This window comes from Pinus tabuliformis, chromosome 2_2 (assembly GCF_031772625.1).
Source record: "Pinus tabuliformis cultivar Carrire ecotype Pingquan chromosome 2_2, CPIR1, whole genome shotgun sequence".
NCBI classification, from domain to species: domain Eukaryota; kingdom Viridiplantae; phylum Streptophyta; class Pinopsida; order Pinales; family Pinaceae; genus Pinus; species Pinus tabuliformis.
The window spans coordinates 768152411-768173025 of record NC_142300.1 but is presented as its reverse complement, the minus strand read 5'-3'; positions in this window follow the sequence as shown (position 1 = coordinate 768173025).

Below are 20615 nucleotides of genomic sequence, written 5' to 3'. Positions count from 1 at the left end.
TGCTTCATATTTATGCTTTAGAAGTCCTATCCAACACATTCTGGAAAAGTCGTCAATGAACAATATAAAGTATTCTTCTCCACGAGGTGACCTTTTCCTTGATGGACCACATAAATCAGTATGAACAAGTTCAAGAGGCTTACTAGCTGATCCTTCCTTCTCGGGGAAATGTACTCTAGTTTGCTTACCAAATTGACATGATTTCCATATTGTATTTTCTAGAATGCTGATATCAAGAAGATCACAAACAACGTGGAATCTGCATGCTTTTCTTATTTGAGAGAAGCTTAGATGCCCCAATCTTCTGTGCCATAGCCAGTGTTCATCATTTTTGCTTAGATAGCACTGTTGTTGTTCTCCCTTGAGTATGTATAGGTTGTTTGGAGTTCTTATACCTTTGATCATTGTTTCTCCTGTATCAAGCTCATGAATAACACATCCATTTGATCAAAATACTACTTCATTTCTTTGATCACACATTTGACTGACACTTAATGAAGTTTGATCCTTCTAAGATGTTTGCCGAAATTTACTCCTGCATTCAGAATCTTCATGACCAAAGTTTTTATAGATAGAGCATTAAGAAGAGAAAAGTTATTGTAGGTCCTTTTCATAATCCCAATCACATTCCTTTGATTTCATCCTTCTCTAGTCATGATGGTACTGTAAGCAACACATTGAGCAGCTTTGTGTCCAAAGTTGTGACATGAAAAACATTGGCCATTAAAGAAGTTCCTACAATTATCAAATCTACTGACCTGGTGATTCATTCTTGAAGTAGATTGAGTATGATTTACCTGAGGTAGGTTGTAGCTTATGTTCATCCTTGAAGTAGATTGAACCCGATTTACCTGGTGATCTGCTTTATGCCTTTGATGGCGATTGTCAAACTATTCACTTCTCTTTGCTTCATCAAGATAGCTTTTAGTGGAGGTTGACGGCTTCTGTGCTTGAGATGCTTCTTCAGTACATCCAAGACCTATATTTATTAGAGGATAACACTGCGCTTTGATAATTTCATCTAAAGTTTTTGATCCTTCAACAAATCTGAGATTGAGAGCTTTTGTTTTCTCAATATCTTTTCTTAGACCCACAATTTCACATTCAAGTTTTTCATTGTGTTTTTCTCTTTCAGCAAGTTGGGATGTCAGAGTATCTATAATCATATTCTTTTCTTATAAACAGATTTTGAGGTTAGAGATTTCTTTATAGAGGTCATCTTCATCTAAAGCATCCAAGAAATCATCACCTTCAAAAGCCATTAAAAGTCTATAGTCATTACTATTTTCATCCTCATCACTATTTGATAAACCATCGCTATCTTCATGCGTATAGTAGCTCTTCTTACTTCCACTCTGTTTTCTATTCCATTTTGTTGATTCCTTACCTTTATCAAGCTTATCTTTATGAGGACATTTGGCTGCATAATGACCAACTCTTCCACAAGCAAAACATTTGAAAGGTAATTTACCTCTGAATCTTCTAGAACCTCATTGAAGGTTCTTGACATAGTTTGCTTCTTCTTCTCCTTCTGAAATATGTCTTGATTCATTGAGCTATTCTCTTCCCGAAGCTTTAAATGTGGCTTCTCTCATATCCGATGGACCTTCTTTTCTCATTTCAAAAGCAGTTAACATTCTCGCAGTTGTGTCATAGTAATACTCTGAAGATCTTGATTTTCTTCTATAGCAGAAACTTTTGATTCAAACTTAGTAGACAAGGATCTTAAAACCTTTTCTACTAAAGTAACTTCTTTTATCTCTTCACCCAAGTTCTTTATGCAATTAACAATCTCATCTATACGTAAGAAGTAATTAGCTATACTTTCATCCTTGTGCATTTTGAGAGTTTCAAATTGAATTCTGAGAGATTGTAGTTTTGCACGTTTTACCTGATTGTCTCCTTCATAGCTTAGAATGATCTTGTCCCATATTTCTTTGGTGGTTCTGCACTGCATAACTTTGACAAATTTTGATTGTGACAGACTCCCCAATAATGTATTGACAGCCTTGGCATTGGTTTCATATTGCTTTTTACCTACCGCATCTGTAGGAATTACTGATGGAAATGTATATCTTCCTTCCATGATTTCCCAGACATCTATTCCAAGAGATTGAAGATAGGTTGTGGTTCTTACCTTCCAATAAATGAAGTTGCTCCCATCAAAGTGGTCTAATGGATCCCTCTCTTTCGTAGTTACTCATGATGGTATATCTTCCTTCAAGCGATCAAGCTTCTTCTAAAGGACTTGGATCTTATTCCAATTGTTGGAAATAATACTGGGGGGGGTGAATCAGTATTAGCAAGTCAATAATATTTCATTTCCATAATCAAATTCATATACGCTACTTCATTTAATGAAACTTGCGTGTAAACGCAATTTTATTTAAGGCAACTAGCATATACCCTGCAAACTTATAACTTAGTTAATTAATCATATGTTGATCTTTAATCTGTGCATCAAAACCAGATAAACAGTAACCAGGTGCAGTAAAAATAGAATAGACAATCACACACATGAACACAAGATATAAGGTGGAAACCCAATGTGGGTGAAAACCGCTTGCTGCAATCGTCTCTATCTTCCTTTAATAAGAAACTTCTTTTTACAATTTTTGTACTGGTGCAGTCTTATACAAATACGCAGACTTCTACCTACAGAAGGCTACAACCTTCTCTCGTTCTCCAGCTTCTCCTGGAAGGGAGCTACAACCCCCTAGCTCTTGTACTAGCTGAAATGTTTACTAGTACGTAGGTGCCAGCCTACAGAAGGCTCCAACATTCTCTTTTCTTCCAGGGACCACGTTTCATAAATTTTCAAACTGGATCCATCAATAACATCAATAAAATATCAAGAACATCTGCGTCAACCAATCTCCTTTGCACCAACCAAAACTGAATCAATCAATCACTTCTCATAATGTTGTAACCAGAATACAGTAACAGTAACCAGAACCTAGAACACTGCAACAGCAAATAGAAGTAGCTAAAGCATATTTTATGAGGTATACGCTACTTCAATATGTTGAACCTGCGTACATACATTGTTTTCTCAAGGCGAACCTACGTACAGATCTGCAAAACAAATTTAAGATGTATACGTTGTTTTGATATGTAGAACCAGTGTGTATACGTGCCTTTTCTAAAGTGAACCTGCGTACAAATCTGTAAATAATGATTTAAACTTTATAACAGTTCCAAACATCAGTTATACCCAGATCATCATATTTACATATTACAACAGGCGCCAGTTATTCAGATAAAATATCAAAACCACACAAAGATACTTCTCTTCAAGCCTTAAGATCTTGACCCATCATTAGATCTTATCCTTCATCAAGCGCTAAGGTTCATCCTTGATTCAGATCCAGCTATGCACCATTACCCAATAACCTGTATTATGGATCTTGCTCTTCATAAGATATTCAATGCTTGAGTGTCTTTGCCTAATGATCTTCTCCTCCTTTTATAGTCTTAGGCCTTACTCAATACCATGGACCAAAACCACTTAGAACCAATACCTTGGACCAAATACCTAGGGTCAACACTTCGGACAAGATACCTTGGACCAATAGCATGGATCACAATATCATGGACCAAATAACGGACCAAAACTAAGTTTTCCAACATGTATGTGCCTTTCCTTCCATGAAAGTGCATGTGTACTCTATATGCGCCTTTTGTTCTGCGAAGTCGCGTGTACACGCGGCTTGGTCAATGGGGAACCTGCATATACCTTTCTTTCTTCATTTTGTGAGTGTGAACTGTGATCTGTCATCTGAGTGAGTTGCCATCAAGGACAACACCTATGTCATAGTGCCAACTCTGTGTCATAATGCCAACAATAACATCATATCCAACCTCGATCGTGCTATGGACCTCTCATCTAAGATATCATGGCAGATCTCATACTAAAACAACATCCAAATGTGCTTATCAACAATAATCTCAAACATCAACAATGCATCCATGCAGTCACATATCATAGGAAATGTATCTCATCCTTAAAAATAGAACACCTCATGCAGATATTTCAAAGGATGCTCAGTGAAAACTTTATGTGAATGAAGCAGCTCAACTATGAATTTATTCAGGTTTTATGCACATCATATACAGATGGATGTTCAAAATGGAACATCAAGGCTTCAATCAACTAGCGGATGCCATGTCAAGTTCAACAACATCTTGAAATTCAAATCAGAGTATCCAAGGATTTGAATTTTCATTATTCAAAACATTTTCCAATAGCTTTGCAATATAGAATTTCTTTTCCAAATTCCAGAAATTGATACATCATTTTAAGCTTCAGAAGCTATCTCCCTCTGATTTAGATCATCATAGGCTCATCACCTGTCAAGAGTATATTATCAGGATGTAAAACCAAAACCAAAACCATATTCAAAATCAAAGTCATACCTTGGAACTCATCACCCTGACTTCATCAGATAACTTTCAAATATAGATATATCTGGATCGGGGAGCTTGCTTCATGAAATTCTCTAAGTATACTACCTTGATAAGCCATCATAATCAGCCTTACATAAATCAATGTTGTACCATCACATCATAAAATTCATCTCATCAAAGTTTAGAAGCCAGATCACAACCATTATCAATTACAGTATCAATATTTTCAACCGAGTGACAGGGAGAGCTCATATCAAGTCGTGGTTTCATTTATTATTATGCAAACAAGTTGTCATCAACCATGCATTATAAATCTTAACTTTGTCAAGGCATTCTCATAATCATAATACAAGTCATTTCTGTCACTAGGTGCAAATGAATACAGCAAGGGTGAGCCACGCAAGTTCCATTTTCATGTTGAATCACAACTATCATTACCTCAACCATTGTGCTAGGAACAAGGAGGCCAATACAAAACCATTTTTCTGAATACTCACATAAGTCATTATGCCCACATAGCATTGACATCAAGGAAAATCAACAATCATCGGATCAAATCATTAGACATCAGGTCAAGTCCAAATTTTCTATCGTAGAGAGATCTATAGTCAAAGCATATCTCAATCATCAATTCAAAGTTATTGTCAAGCATCATGACAAAACATTGTTCATCTATATCAATCAACCAAATCATGCCAACCTCTTGTAGCACAAACATAGTGACATATCTATATGTATGTCCCAATCATCTGCAAACACAAGTTCAATCTGCATGTCCATGTTATGGAAAATATTCAAGATTTTCCTTAATGTTGTTATCTGCAACACATCAGTGGTATTGACATCTTCCAAGTAAACATCTTGATTTCAAGAAAGATGCTTCATTTTTATGTGATCAACAATTTAACCCAACAACTTCAGAAATCATATTACAGTGGCAGAATATGTCAAAGACACCTTGATTCAGAGTTCAGACAGCTTCAGAAAGCTTCAGATGATGGCCAACTGTATTCAAAACCCTGAACGATCCCTTCAGGTTAGCATGGGAGTGTATTTAGTTGCCTGGACGCTACCTGGGCCATAGCATGTGTGCATCCAAGTACAAGATTTCCCAGTTCAGTGCATGCGTCTGGAGAAGATACCCTAATTTATGTACAAGCTTCAGATCTGAGAGTTTGTTGCAGATGAATTATGTCAGATGCACATAAATCATACTTCAACGATACATAATGCAAATAGTAATAAGAGTAATAATCTTGAGAAGAGATTCTCCCTTTGACTAGGAATCTATGTCATCATCTTGTCTCTACTAGATTCAAGCAACAGAAGATCTGTTAGATCATAAACATATATCTATCATGGCTATCAGCATCATCACATCAATATTTCATCAAAGGTTAGACTCAAAGTAGCATATAGATGCAACACCATATTTCAAATATTATAAGCACTTTCTATCAAGTCACTTCATCAAGTTAGAATATTCAGTTTAACCATATGCCATCAAGACAAGACCACGGGTAGTAAGAGATCTAGAATATCAATCTCATAGTTATACCTCTAACATCATGATCAATCAGATTAAGTTAGGTCATTCAATAAAACTTTACCAAAACAACAAGTGTGGAAATATCTCTTTCCATATGTTTTCATCATGCTTGTCATGAACATTACTAGTAGTATCATGTATAAGAGTCACTAAGTTATCTTTCTATATGAAAACCACCATGACAAGTATCAAGAGTATCATTTACTAGAGTCAAGGTGTTATCCTTCCTCATAGGATCAAGATTTCGAATAGATGAAAGTTAGCCAATCATCAAGTGTATCAATGTTTAAATATTAGATAGCCTCATAGAATTCAAGAAGATCAAAATGTTCAACACCAGGTGCATCATTTCATCATAGGAAACATAGATCCAAGTTGCCTTAATATACATGTATGAGCCATCAAAGAAAGAGACATTCTCACCATGTCTCAAGGCTTACCTAGCCATTAATGTTATTGTTGAAATACAACATACCATGAATACCTTGTGGTATTCAAATAGTACCTCTTATCACCTGTTCATCAACTAGTGTTTGTCACCTTTCCATCAAGTACCTCTTTAGCTCTTTGCAGATCTAGCTTTTCTTCCCTGCATCTCAAATGATCCTCAAGAAGGATCTACTCATCACATCTCATTAAGAAGGTCAAAAACATTTGTATACTCAAATGCATATGCAGGAAGTATAATCAATAAACATAATCATCAGATCCATATGTCTAAACAAAAGTAAGAGGCATCATAAGTCAAGAAATTCTTATCTTCACTCAGAGGTAATCCTATCCCTCTTGAACCAATCTTCAAGAGCTATCAATGTCCATGGTCCATATACCAAGCTTGCCTTCAATTATCCAACCAGGTCAGTTGGGGATTATCCCATATAGGGCTTCATCAAATATTTGTGAAGTTCTTGAGCATCTTCACATTGACCAGCTAGGTTCCATATCTCATATTGTTTCCATAAATCAGGATTTTCTCTCCAACCCTAGCCTCATAGAATCCATCAAACCCAAATAATCAAATTGCTTAGGGTTTTCTTCATTCCCTAGAATTCTTTTAGGTCTTCGCCATCCTCTTATTGCTTCCATCAAAGGTGTCATCGTCAGGGTGATCTCCATGCCTTTTCTTCAGCCCATCTTTGAAACCATGTTAATTTTTCATAGGGCTACATTGTTCTATGCCTTGATAATTGCATTTCTTCATTAATACATTATGTTCACCCCATATCATTATTACATTATTCAAATCTACACCATTATTCATCAGCATATGCAATTATATAGAAAGAACATCATCATCATCATCAATGCAGTGGGACATAAAGGAGCAATAGAAGAAAAGCATGCACACACATAGAGACACCACAATTGGTCTAAGACCAGGGCAAAACCCACTATGGGGAAACTCTTGCAAATCTTCTTCTTCTTAGATAGTCATCAAATGATTAAGAAAAAGAGAGTACAATGATCCATAACGTTATCTATGCAACAAAACAACTATGATATCCATGAAACAGATCTAATCATGCTTATAATCACAACCCTGATTCTGAGGATTGTAGTGTGTTGTCACTAATTGTAGTCAACTATTGGATATTGTTGTCACTGTGTTGAATATTGTTGAAAATTGTTGTCGCTGAGTGTAATCTTCAGAATATTGAAATCTCATCTTTGAGTCCTAGACACAGGGAGGAGGAGTTATGTGAGCATCTATAACAATCCTGGACGCTCTCTGTGAACTATATGCCAACGTCTATGGTAGCCCAGACGCTCCCTAGACCGTTATGTGTGTGTGTCCAAGGACCAACTCCCTAGATCTACTCCAAACCCTCAGACGCTCTCTTCAAATTACTGTGTGTGCATCCGGGACTCCCTGGACGCTCTTAGGATAACTCTTTGCGAGCGTCCAGGGACCAACACCTCCAGATCTGCCTCTAAAACCCTACACGCTCCCATAGGCTTCTGTGCCAGCGTCTAGGGCTCTATGGATGTTGTATTGACCACTATGTGCTAACAAATAGGGACTAAAATGCCCAATTTTGTGCCAGCATCCAGGAATCAAAAAACCTTATATCAATGCGAGCTTCATCCCTGAGATTTTGGACCCTTGTGCAAACTTACCTCCGATAGACTTGTGCTAACCAAGACAATAAGAGAAGAGAAGATGGCTTGATCAATGTGTCCAAATGAGCTTAACATATCTTTTATTTATAGGCTTACATGAGGGTTCACTTGGGATTGAGGTCGACCTGTCCAATTTAACATGTGTTTATGGCTGACCTAACCTGACATACATGAGTGAATAAATAAATTCAAAAACCAACTTTCTCTTGTCCAAATTAGGTGATATTTATGTCAATTTTGGTCCTCTCGAAAAGAATAATCTAATGCAATCATCACCTCGGTCATCTGAGTTGTCCAATGTGGACTTTGACCACAGTTGCAAAAATTGACACCACCATCAGGCCCACACCCAAGTAGTGCACCTCGTTCTTTGCACTCGTAGTCCCTCAAATTGTGCCACTACCTCTGGGGATTCTAACTCGAACAACCAAGGATGTATAGAGCATTGTGACTTCAAGAGTTCTTGCTACAATTTGGGGTCTCCAAGTACCCTCAAACCTTCATACTAAAACCTAGAAGCCTCCAACACACTGGGCAACATCCCCCATTGACTCCACACCCAAGTAGTGCACCCCCTTCTCTGCACTCGCAGTCTCTCGAGTAACATCGAGTTGTGCCACTACCTTCAGGGTGTCTAACTTAACTGGTCAAGGATGTCTAAAGCACTAGGGATCTAGGAGTTACTGCTACACCATCATTAGGGGATTTTTGAGGTCTAAAATGGGCCTCCTAAGAAAAATGTACAGCCAAAATAAAATTTTATAAGAACCAATAGGATTCAAGATGATGATGTCAACCATAGGGGATGATTCACCATTTTTGGAGTAAAAAGGTACAAAAATTAAAAAATAATAAAACTATTTTTTTAACTCGTATTTCCCATTTATCTCCCTAACTTTTTAGTCAAATTTTGAGCGGGATTATTCATTGGATGCAAAATTTAATTCCTCGTCCAAGGAGTACCCATGTTGCATACTTTCGATGGACCCTACTACACGAAAAATGAGAAATACATGAAAAAGCGTGATTGCAATCACGTTTTTCATGTATTTCTCACTTTTCGTGTAGCAGGGTGCATAGAAAGTATGCAACATGGGTACTCCTTGGATGAGGAATCAAATTCTGCATTCAATGAGTTTTTCCGCTCAAAATTTGAGTAAACCCATACAGAGATAAGTTGAAAATATAAGTTGAAAAAATAGTTTTGTCTTTTTTCCCTCTAAAATTTGATGATGTAATCTAATATTATTTTATTATTTCCACTATTATTTTATAATTTCCTTAGGAGGCCCATTTTAGACCTCAAAAATCCCCTAATGATTAGGTAATCTCTCCCTCCACAGTACGAACATCCTTATTTTTATGTGCACATCATTCTTTGACACTTGGCACCCCATAAAGTCACTTGATTGATTTTTTTTATAAACATGTGCATTTTCACAAAAATTAATTCATAGAAAACCCCATATTAACACATGGAATCTTAGCCCCCAATACTCTTTTCGTATGACTCAATATATCGTATTAATACATTTCTCTCTAATGTGCATGAAATTCCATATTTACAAAACCAAGCTCTCTAGCCTGAAAACAAATAAAAACATATGCTCACAAGCACTTTGGCCCCAGAACATATACAGATACATGCACATGGGCATGTCAACCCCCAAAAGTAATTCTCAATTCACCGGTTCAATTAATATGTATAGAATCACCAGCCTAATTTTTGTATGTAGATCTTATTTACAATCTAGTAGTTGGGTTAGGGTGTTACAATTACCAAACCTGCAACAACCCTTTGAAGTGGAGATAGATGGAAATGGGTATGATATGGGAGAGTTCTTGATGCAGGGAGGAAATCATGTATGCTACCATTCTAAAGTATTTCATGGGGAAGTTCATAATTACCCTACCTATGACAAGGATCTTTATGCCCTGGTGCAAGTTGTGAAGATATGTCTTCCTAAAGGTGAGCGATTGTTGGAAATACTGAGAGGGCGGATGGCGAGGGTGAATCAATATTCCTTTCAATTAGTATTATTATTAATCTTTCAGAGCATTAGTTAATCTTCAATTATTATCAGTGTTTGTACAATGATAGCAGTAAACGAAAGGAACACAAATGCACACAATTTTTAAGGTGGAAACCCCCTCCGAAAAAAAAACCACCTGAACGCTTTTCTAATAATTCTTTAATCTTCAACTCCAATTGAAAAGAAAGCTCCAAATTCCTAGAACCTAGAAAAGAATTATTCTCCAGCTCCAACTCGATGGACGCTCCAACGCCCAAGATTCTTCAATAGCCAACTAAACGGATGCCCCAACACCCAATGAGCTACAACTCACCCTAACACCACCCTACCACCGTGAAGTTTTCATAGGCTTGAACCTGTTGGTGACTTCATGCACTAGCCTAGCACCACCCTACCACCCTATAGAAAAATAAAAGAAGAATGGACTCCCGTACCAAGGAAAATGATCCACTTTACAATGATATAGAATGATGTAGAAGAAGAATACACACTAGACCATAAACCCAACTATGACACAACCACCTAATGATGATCCTAGACCTCCCGACACTGCCTCTTCAACTCTTGGCAAATAGACACTTGTACAACTTTTACAATGACTATGTACAATGATACTTCTACAATGACTGTATGAAGTGTTTCCCACTTGAAGACTTCATGTGGTGAAACTCTTGTTGATGTTCTGCACCTTGATTGCTGCTCTTGTCATGCTACCCTTTCTCACTCTTCAGAACATTAGATTATGCATTGAGTCTTCTCTTGATGAATATATACTACCTGCAAAAAGTTTTAAAGGAAATACTCCTGACATGATAATAGAAAAACTTACCTCATCCTATAGAGCATAAAAAATAGAATACAAATAATCTAATGCAATTAAGAGATGAACATGCATATACAGAAGATACTTTCCTGGAGCTTACCTCTGCTGCATCATTTCGCTGCACCTTGTTCTTTGTTGCCCTAGAAAATCTGGTCCTTGCACCCCTTGACAACACTTGATCTAGTTTTGTTCTTTCCTTCTAGGAGAATGATATTTTTCACATCCCCAATATTTGATATTTGGTCATATTGTAGCCCTCTGAGTCTTCTTTCCAATTCCACAAGTCTAACACAATTTAGATTCTTCAAGACAAAGTTTTGCCCAATCTCTCACAATGACCTAATTATGGACTAGTTCAGTAGAGCGAACTTGTAAGGCGTGCCACGTGTCACTGATTCCTCCTTCGGATCTGAAATTTATGCACAAAAAACTACATTCCATGCACTATCCGCCACTTTTTTACAGAATTCCAATCCAATTCTCAGAGAGAGAGTTATGACGATTTTCCCAAGGTCACCTTTTTGAGATGAAATTCAGGAGCTGCCAAAAACCCCGACTTCCACAGATCATATATCTGAAAATATAATGAAACAAGATCTAAAATTCAGTCACGATGTTCATCAGGATTTCGGCTCAAATGGGTTTTAATTTCAGCGTCTAAGACTTCAAAGAAATAAAGTTATAGCTAAAATTCCACGATCGCTACTTTTGGAGGATATATGAGATTTCTTTTTATAGAGTTGAGAGGGGCTTCTATAGATAATGTTGGAGGGATTTTAAGAGTTTAAAAAATTATTAATTATTTACTATTCAATGACCGAAATCAATGATAAATGCCATGCCACAACCCCATGGGGTTTTAGCCCACTAATTGTGGTTACTAACTTCAATCTTGAATAACTTACAAATCGTGAGGAATTACGAGGAGAGCTATATACCAATAGAAAGATAGTTTTTAGTAGAGTATTCCTATAATGGTTATGAGACGAGAAACCATGAATGATGATGCCCGATGTGCCATGGAAGTTCAGGGTCATCCTTGGTGCTGCTTGGGTTGACATCAATGACAACCTCAGATCATCTTTAGATTGACAATCTCCCCCTTTGGCATTGATGGCAACACAAGTACTCCCCCTGCAATCAGGGCACCTCTTTCTACTGCCTTCTCTCCCCCTTTGACATCAATGTCAAAGGGTAACTCCCCCTGACACACAACCATCCTGCAGACCTGTACACACTTCCGCTCCTCCTTTATTTTCTAAATAAGGAAAATCTAATGAGAACTTGGGAGAACCCCAAGCTTCTGGCAAAGATATTCAAATGCTTCACAAGGTAAAGGTTTAGTGAAGATATCAGCAATTTGTTCTTTTGTACCGACATATTCAAGTTTTATATTCTTTTTAGCGACTTGTTCTCTAACAAAATGATATTTGATCGGAATGTGTTTTCCTTTTGAATGCATGACAAGATTCTTGGAGACGCTGATGGCACTGGTGCTATCATAGAAGATGGGAATATGCTCATTGAATTGTACTTGAAGATCTTGTAAAGTTTGTTTCATCCAAAGGACTTGAGTACAACAAGTTGCCACTGCAATGTATTCTACTTCAGTTGTAGATAACGAGATTGAGGTTTGCTTTTCTCTCAACCATGATACGAGACAACCACCTAGATAAAATGTTGATCCACTAGGAATCTTATGATCATCAACGCTTCCTGCCCAATCTGCGTTTGTAAAGGCTTAAATAATGAGATTGTTGCCCTTGGGCTACCACAAGCCATATTCTGTTGTACCCTTTAGATATCGAAGAATTTTTTTGACGGCAATAATATGTGATTATTTTGGTGCTGCTTGGAATCTTGCTACTTGTCCAATTACTTGTATAACATCTGGTTGAGAGGCTGTTACATATAGAATACTACCAATCATAGATTTGTACAACCTTTTATCCACATCCTTAGATGAGTCGTCTATGCTCAATTTGCAATCTGTTACCATCTGAGTAAGGACGGGTTTGCAATCTTCTATTTTGAATTTCTTGAGCATTTCCTTGATGTACTTGGCTTGACATATAAATATTCCTTTCTCCTGTTGAGATATCTAAAGCCCTAAGAAGTATGTCAACTCACCAAGTAAAAACATCTCAAACTCGCTCTGCATCTTTGTAGCAAAGTTCTTACTTAGTAGATCATCATTGCTACCAAAGATTATATCATCCACATATACCTCAACGATTGTTAAATTATCTTTATCTACTTGTACCTAAATATTTCTATCACAAGTACCTTTCTTGAACCCTTATGACGTAGATATCCATCAAGACGAGCATACCATGCTCTAGGAGCCTGCTTGAGACCATATAGAGCCTTCTTTAACCTACAAACATAGTCTTCTTTTTCTGATAGTAGAAAACCTTCAAGTTGTTCGATGTAAACTTCTTCTTCTAATTCGCCATTCAGAAATGTTGACTTAACATCCATTTAGGAGACTTTTATTTTTTCTTAAACATGCATAGGCCAAAAACATCCTGATAGCTTCCATTCTGGAAACGGGAGAAAATGTTTCTTCAAAATTGATTCCTTCAACATGTGCATATCCTTTGCAAACTAATTTTGCCTTGTTCCAGGTAACCTGTAATCCTTCAAATGTTTTTCTCCCCCTAAACCTTTAATGAAACTACCATCTTGTTCAGACTACCTTCCTGTCAATCGTAGACTTATGCCATACACTACTGCATAGACTCCTCCTATACAAACATTAAGGAGTCAACAAGCCAGATTGTTCAAAATTGTGAGTCACCTAATGGGCCATCTTGACTTGAGTCATTATTTGAACCAACTGCTAATTCATCATGACCTTTTGCTTTTACAAATCTTGAAAGCATAATTGTTGAAACCTTGTTATCTGCTTTGTCTTCCTATACATGTTTCCTTTTCCAGACCTTCTTATTCCTGCAATCTCGAGCCATATGCCCATAGTTATGACACATTAAGCATTCAATGTTGTCCATAGGTGATTCCATCTAATATCTGCAACCAAGAGTGCTATGGCCATAGTTATGGCATTTGAAACATTCAATATTTGGTCCATCTAGCACATATTCTCTTCTGACAAAATCATCGTGGAACCTGTCTCGTGATCCTGCAAACTTGCTTCTAGGGTTTTGCAGATAACGATTGTACCTGTCAAAAACTTCACAATCCCTAGCCATATGTCTATAGTTAGCACCTAAAAATCAATAACCATTAAATAAATGAACATACCTGGAAGATTTTTCATTCTTATTTGCAGGTGGTGTTGTAGTTTGTTGTGGTCCTTTGTTCTTGATTGTTTTGGTCTTGTTCTTTGGAGTTGCAACATTGTTCTTTGACTTTTCACTTAGATCAACTTCCTTCTTAGAATCATCCAGTGAAGCTTTGGAGCTTGTACCTTCATCAACTGGAGCTTTACTATCTTTAATTGCCTTCATTTTTGCTTCTTCATCTGTCTTATCTTGTAAGTGTTCTTTTTGCGATCCCTTGAGTTTGTTTATCTCATCACGGGTTGCATCAAATTCTTCTTGCTTTTGAGCAAGATCTTCTTGAAACCATCTTTTCAAGATCTTCCTTCTTTTTTCTGCCTCCTCAACCTGTAGCTTGAGAATCTCCATTGAGAACCTCTATCTATTCCTTCTGCTTCTCATTTTCAATCCTGAGCTTGCTTATTTCTATTGAAGATGTTTCTAACTCCTTTTGATTTTGGTCAACAGCGGATATGTATCTTTGATAAGATTCCTTCCTTTCAATTTCTGCTTCTTGCATCTATTGTGTGATCCTATTAATCTCTGCAAATACTGTGTCGAGTTCTTGTTGCTTCTGTGGACTTCTCTCTTGAGGTCTCGTGTCGATGTATTATTGATTTCTTCCAACGCACTTGAGATGTTGGCATAGTTTTGGACATTGTTTCCCTTCTTCACTTCCTTACGCAACGAGACTACTTCGGCTTCTAATGCTTCCCTTTCTCAATTGCTTTCTTCCAACTTTTTTTGAAGTGACTCTTCAATACATTTGTGTTCTTCAACTTCAATTTTGAGACCTTGAACTTGTTCTTCAAGAGTATTGGAACGGATCTTCTCAGCCTTGAGCTCTTTTATAAGCTTGATTTCCTCCTTAGAAAATTATTCTATGGTCAACTCTTATTCTTCGTTGTTTGATACCTCTTGTTTATTGTGCTTGACCATAAACAATACTCTCTCATTGGCTTCTTCTTCACTGTCATTGTCCTCATCGGATGATGAGCTATCTTCTTTAGAGAGAAAGTTCTTTTTGAATCCTTTCGTCTTGCCAATTTTTAATTTTCTCATAAATTAAGCATATTCTCCATCTGAAAACCCTTCTTCATCATCTTCCTTTTCTTCACACTTGCGGGTGCAGGTTTTTGCCTTTGAAGGTTGTTTGTCCTTATTGGTTTTCTTAAATGCAGTGAACGTAGTTTCTAGATGTGAAATACCCTCTTCTTCATCAAATATCATTTCATATACTATGAGAACTCCATGTATTTCCTCTTTGTTGAGTTTGGCCATATTTTCACTATATTCTAAGACTGATACCTTTGGGTTGAATCATCCTGGTAACGTTCTAAGAATCTTTCGTATAATAGTCTTCTCATCAACATGCTCTCCCAATCCTTCCATAGTGCTGGTTATTTCATCAATGTGTTGGAAGTATGTAGCAATGTTGTCATCATCTTTCATTCTGAGTTGTTCAATTTTTTCTCTATAGATTTGAAGCTTTACTTCTTTGACATTTGAGTCACTTGCATATATATTCTCAAGCTTGTCCCATACATTTTTGGTAGTTTACAACCCAACACCTTATGATAAGCAGATTCAGTAAGTCCATTGATAATAATATTCTTTGATTTTGCGTCATTAAATTCTTCTTACCTTGTTCATTCGCGGTTGGTGTAAATCAATTTTGAATAGTGTCCCATACTTCGTAACCTTGCGCCAACAGATAGACCTCATTCTTCCTTTCCAGAGTGCATAATTATTTTCATTGAATAGAGGTACACCATTCTTGGTATGCTCCATGATCTCCTTCCAGTTGTTAAACTGTTCTTGAAGGAACCAAGTTCTAATACCAATTGTTGGAAATACTGAGAGGGGCGGGGGAGGTAAATCAGTATTCCTTTCAATTAGTATTATTATTAATCTTTCAAAGCATTAGTTAATCTTAAATTATTATCATTGTTTGTACAATGATAGCAGTAAACAAAAGGAACACAAATGCACACAGTTTTTAAGGTGGAAACCCGCTCCGAGACAAAAGCCACCTGAACACTTTTCTAATAATTCTTTAATCTTCAACTCCAATTGAAAAGAAAACTCCAACTTCCTAGAATCTAGAAAAGAATTCTTCTCCAGCTCCCACTCGATGGACGCTCCAACGCCTGAGATTATTCAGTAGTCAACTAAACGGATGCCCCAACACCCAATGAGCTACAACTCATCCTAGCACCACCCTACCACCCTGAAGTTTTCACAAGCTTGAACTTGTTGGCTACTTCATGCGCTAGCCTAGCACCACCCTACCACCCTATAGAAGAATAAAAGAAGAATGGACTCCCGTACCAGGGAAAATTATCCACTTTATGATGATATAGAACGATGTAAAAGAAGAAGACGCACTAGACCATAAACCCAACTATGAAACAACCACCTAATGATGATCCTAGACCTCCCGACATTGCCTCTTCAACTCTTGGTAGATAAAAACTTGTACAAATTTTACAATGATGTGTTTACAATGACTCTGTACAATGATACTTTTACAATGACTGTATGAAGTGCTGCCCACTTGAAGACTTCATGTGGTGAACTTCTTGCTTTTGTTCTGCACCTTGATTGCTGCTCTTGTCATGCTACCCTTTCTCACTCTTCAGAACATTAGATTATGCATTGAGTCTTCCCTAATGAATATATAATACCTGCAAAAAGTCTTCAAAGAAATACTCATGACATGATAATAGAAAAACTTACCTCATCCTGCATAGCATATATCAGTGCTAAACAAAAACAACAAATTAGAATACAAATAACCTAATGAAATTAAGAGATGAACATGCATATATAGAAGATTCTTACCTAGAACTTACCTCCGCTGCATCATTTTGCTGCACCTTGCTCTTTGCTACCCTAGAAAGTCTGGTCCTTTGCACCCCTTGACAGCGCTTGATCTAGTTTTCTTCTTGCCTTCTAGGAGCACGATATTAAATATGATGTATCTCTATGATTTCAGATCCCCAATATGTGATCATCGGTCCTATAGTAGCCCTCTGACTCTTCTTTCCAATGCCATGGGTCTAACCCGATTTGGATTCTTCAAGACAAAGTTATGCCCAATCTCTCACAATGACCTAATTATGGACTAGTTCAGTAGAGCGAACTTGTACGTCGTGCCACGTGTCATTGTTTCCTCCTTCGGCTCTAAAATTGATATACAGAAAAATACAATCTATGCACTCTCCACCACTTTTTACATAATTCCAATCCGCTTCTCAGAGAGAGAGTTATGACGATTTTCCTAAGGTCACCTCTTTGAGATGAAATTCGGGAGCCACCAAAAACCCTAACTTCCACAGATCATATCTCCGCAAATATAGCGAAATAAGATCTGAAGTTCAGTCACGACGTTCATCAGGATTTCGGCTCAAATGGGGTTTAATTTCAGCATCTAAGACTTCGCAGAAATAAAGTTATAGTGAAAATTCCATGATTGCTACTTTTGGAGGATATATGATATTTCTTTTTATAGAGTTGAGAGGGACTTCTATAGAGAATGTTGGAGGGATTTTAAGAGCTTAAAAATTAGTAATTATTGACTATTCAATGACTAAAATCAATGATAAATGTCATGCCGCAAACCCATGGGGTTTTAGCCCACTAATTGGGGTTACTAACTTCAATCTTGAATAACTTACAAACCGTGAGGAATTACGAGGAGAGCTATATACCGATATAAAGATATTTTTTAGTAGAGTATTCCTATAATGGTTATGAGACGAGAAACCATGAATGATGATGCCTAATGTTCCATGGAAGTTCAGGGTCATCCTTGGTGCTGCTTGGGTTGACATCAATGACAACCTCAGATCATCTCTAGATCAATAGTGATAGTAGCTAATTAGAAAGGCTCACAAGTCCAAGGTTGTTGGGCACTTTGGTGTAGGGGAGACAGTGGCCAACTTTCAGAGGTATGTGTATTACTCTAGAATGCAAGAACACGTTGCTAAGTTCATAAGAAAACGTATGCTTTGTTGTACCAGCAAGCCTAGTAACAGAAAACAAGGTCTATATCATCCCTTTCCTATACCCACTCGTCTTCAAGAAAGAATTTGCATGGACTTTGTGGGAGATATACTAACAACCAAGAAGGGACATGACTACCTATTTGTGGTAGTTGAAAAGTTCAACAAGATATGTGTTCTAATTCCTTGTAAAAATACCATTAGCAAAAAAGAAGTAGCAAACTTGTTCTTTGGACATGTTTGTGTGCACTTTGGGATACCGAGGAGCATCAATTCATAGATAAACACAAGATTGCATTTTGGTTGACATAGTGGGAGAAAATAGATACAAAGTTGAAGAGGCCTACAACATTGTATCCACAAACATATGAGAAAACAAAGGTAGTCAATAGGACTTTGGTGCATATTTTGAGGGGTTACAATTAGAAGCATTCACAGACTTGGGATGAAAATATGGTGTATGTACAACACTCTTATAACATAGCAGTCCATACTTCTACTGGTAAGCCCCATTTGAAACTTGTTTTGGATATCCGCCACCTTCACCTTTACATATTGCATATGGGCAGCAATGAGGAGTGAGGGAGGGGATGTCTTAAGGGCATAAAAAATTGTTGAGGATATTAGGAAAATCCATCTACATGTATAAGATGCATTGCATAATTCATAGGAAAAATACAAGCCCATGCAAGATTAACACAAATTAGAGAAGTCGTTCAAGGTGGGAGATAGAGCATGCTTATAGTTGAACAAGGAGAGACTACAATGTCCTAGTAAGAAAATCAAGGCTATGAAATAAGGTGCCTTTGAGATATTAGAAAAGGTTGGAGATAATGCCTATAGACTCATTCTAACCCCATATATGTGCATTTACTCAATGGTTAAAATAGAGAATCTATAACTATATGAGCCTTCAATGCTAGATAAAGAAGAGGAATAGGTCCTACCTTCTATATAGGATTCAACACAAAATGCTCAATACAAGTTGACAAAGGATATAGTTTTGTTGATGAGATCTAGAACTACAAGACAAGTTCAACATGACCTTTAGTAGATTGGGTTGAAAGGACAGCTTCCAAACAAAGCCAAATCGTACACCCAAGAGAAGGTGGAGGAAAATTTTCCTCACCTCTTTTAGTAGTACCTTTTGGGGACCAAAAGCCTTCAAAAATGGGGAAGTGTGATGTATATTGCATCATTATGTTATTTTTCATCCATCTTGATGCTTTCAGAGTGGAAAAAGTGGTGGAATCAGTGCACAAGACCATTTCTACTAGCAATCCTAGTTTGTAAAATTTTGGGTCAAAAACTTTGGGATCCATTTTGAGGTGTTAAATGAACACATTTTATGGTCCCATCCCTCCTATGGGCCTACATTCCATAATATACATGTTGATACCTTTCCAACAACACAAGAATCACCTCAATCAAAGTATGTATGATAAATTTATGCCTCCCGGAAGTTAACCTATCGAAATTGATCACCATAATTCAAGAGGATGTCACGTCAACCCCCATTATTCATGCAAAATGGGATAGTGATGTGATAATGATGAAGAATACTCTAGAGAAGTAAATATTGTAACACTAGTGAAGAGTTGAAGGATTCAACCCTAACCACTACTAGGTTATCGAGTCGTGTTATAACCAGACCACTAGGAGGAAAAGAGTTCCATTTCATTCGAGTGCATTTTGTTCCATAGATAAGAAAAGTAGTCGAGGGTGGATAGAGAGAGAGAGAAAACAAAGAGGGTTTGTGCACTATAGCAGCCCATAGGCCACAAGTCTCATTTCTTTGTACCTACATCCATTTCCATTCAGGAAAAGAAAGTAGAATGACCACACCTTCCAACTAGGTTTTCTCTTGAAAGGTTTTCCCAGGTTATGTCTTGTGTTAATTTGTGGTTTGTGAGTTTTAATTCATTTTTTTCTATTTTTTGTATATTTAATCTATTGAATGGATAATCATAACACAATAATTATTGAATCCATAAATCTAGGGAAAATTAACCCTTATATGGTAAATTTTAGATTTTAATCATAATTTTATCAAATTTGTTGTGACAAATAGTACGGTGGAATATCCACAACAATTTATGGATCAGTCTTCCACTTTGTTGGTTTTTCATAGGGTGGTCAACATCCTAAAAAATAGGTATCAATGTCAAATCAAGCATAGATGTGAGGTACCCAACATATGCCTCCTTGAGCAATTTTAACCACTATCAACACTCCCTATTCATATATATCACTCCCACATGGAGTTTCAGTTGTTCATCATCAATACCTTGGAGATAAAAATATCGCTCCATTTGGCACACCCATCCTATGGGATTTGAGACATGAAACTTATTCATATCGATCTTAAAAAAAATGTGCATGATATGGCCTTGA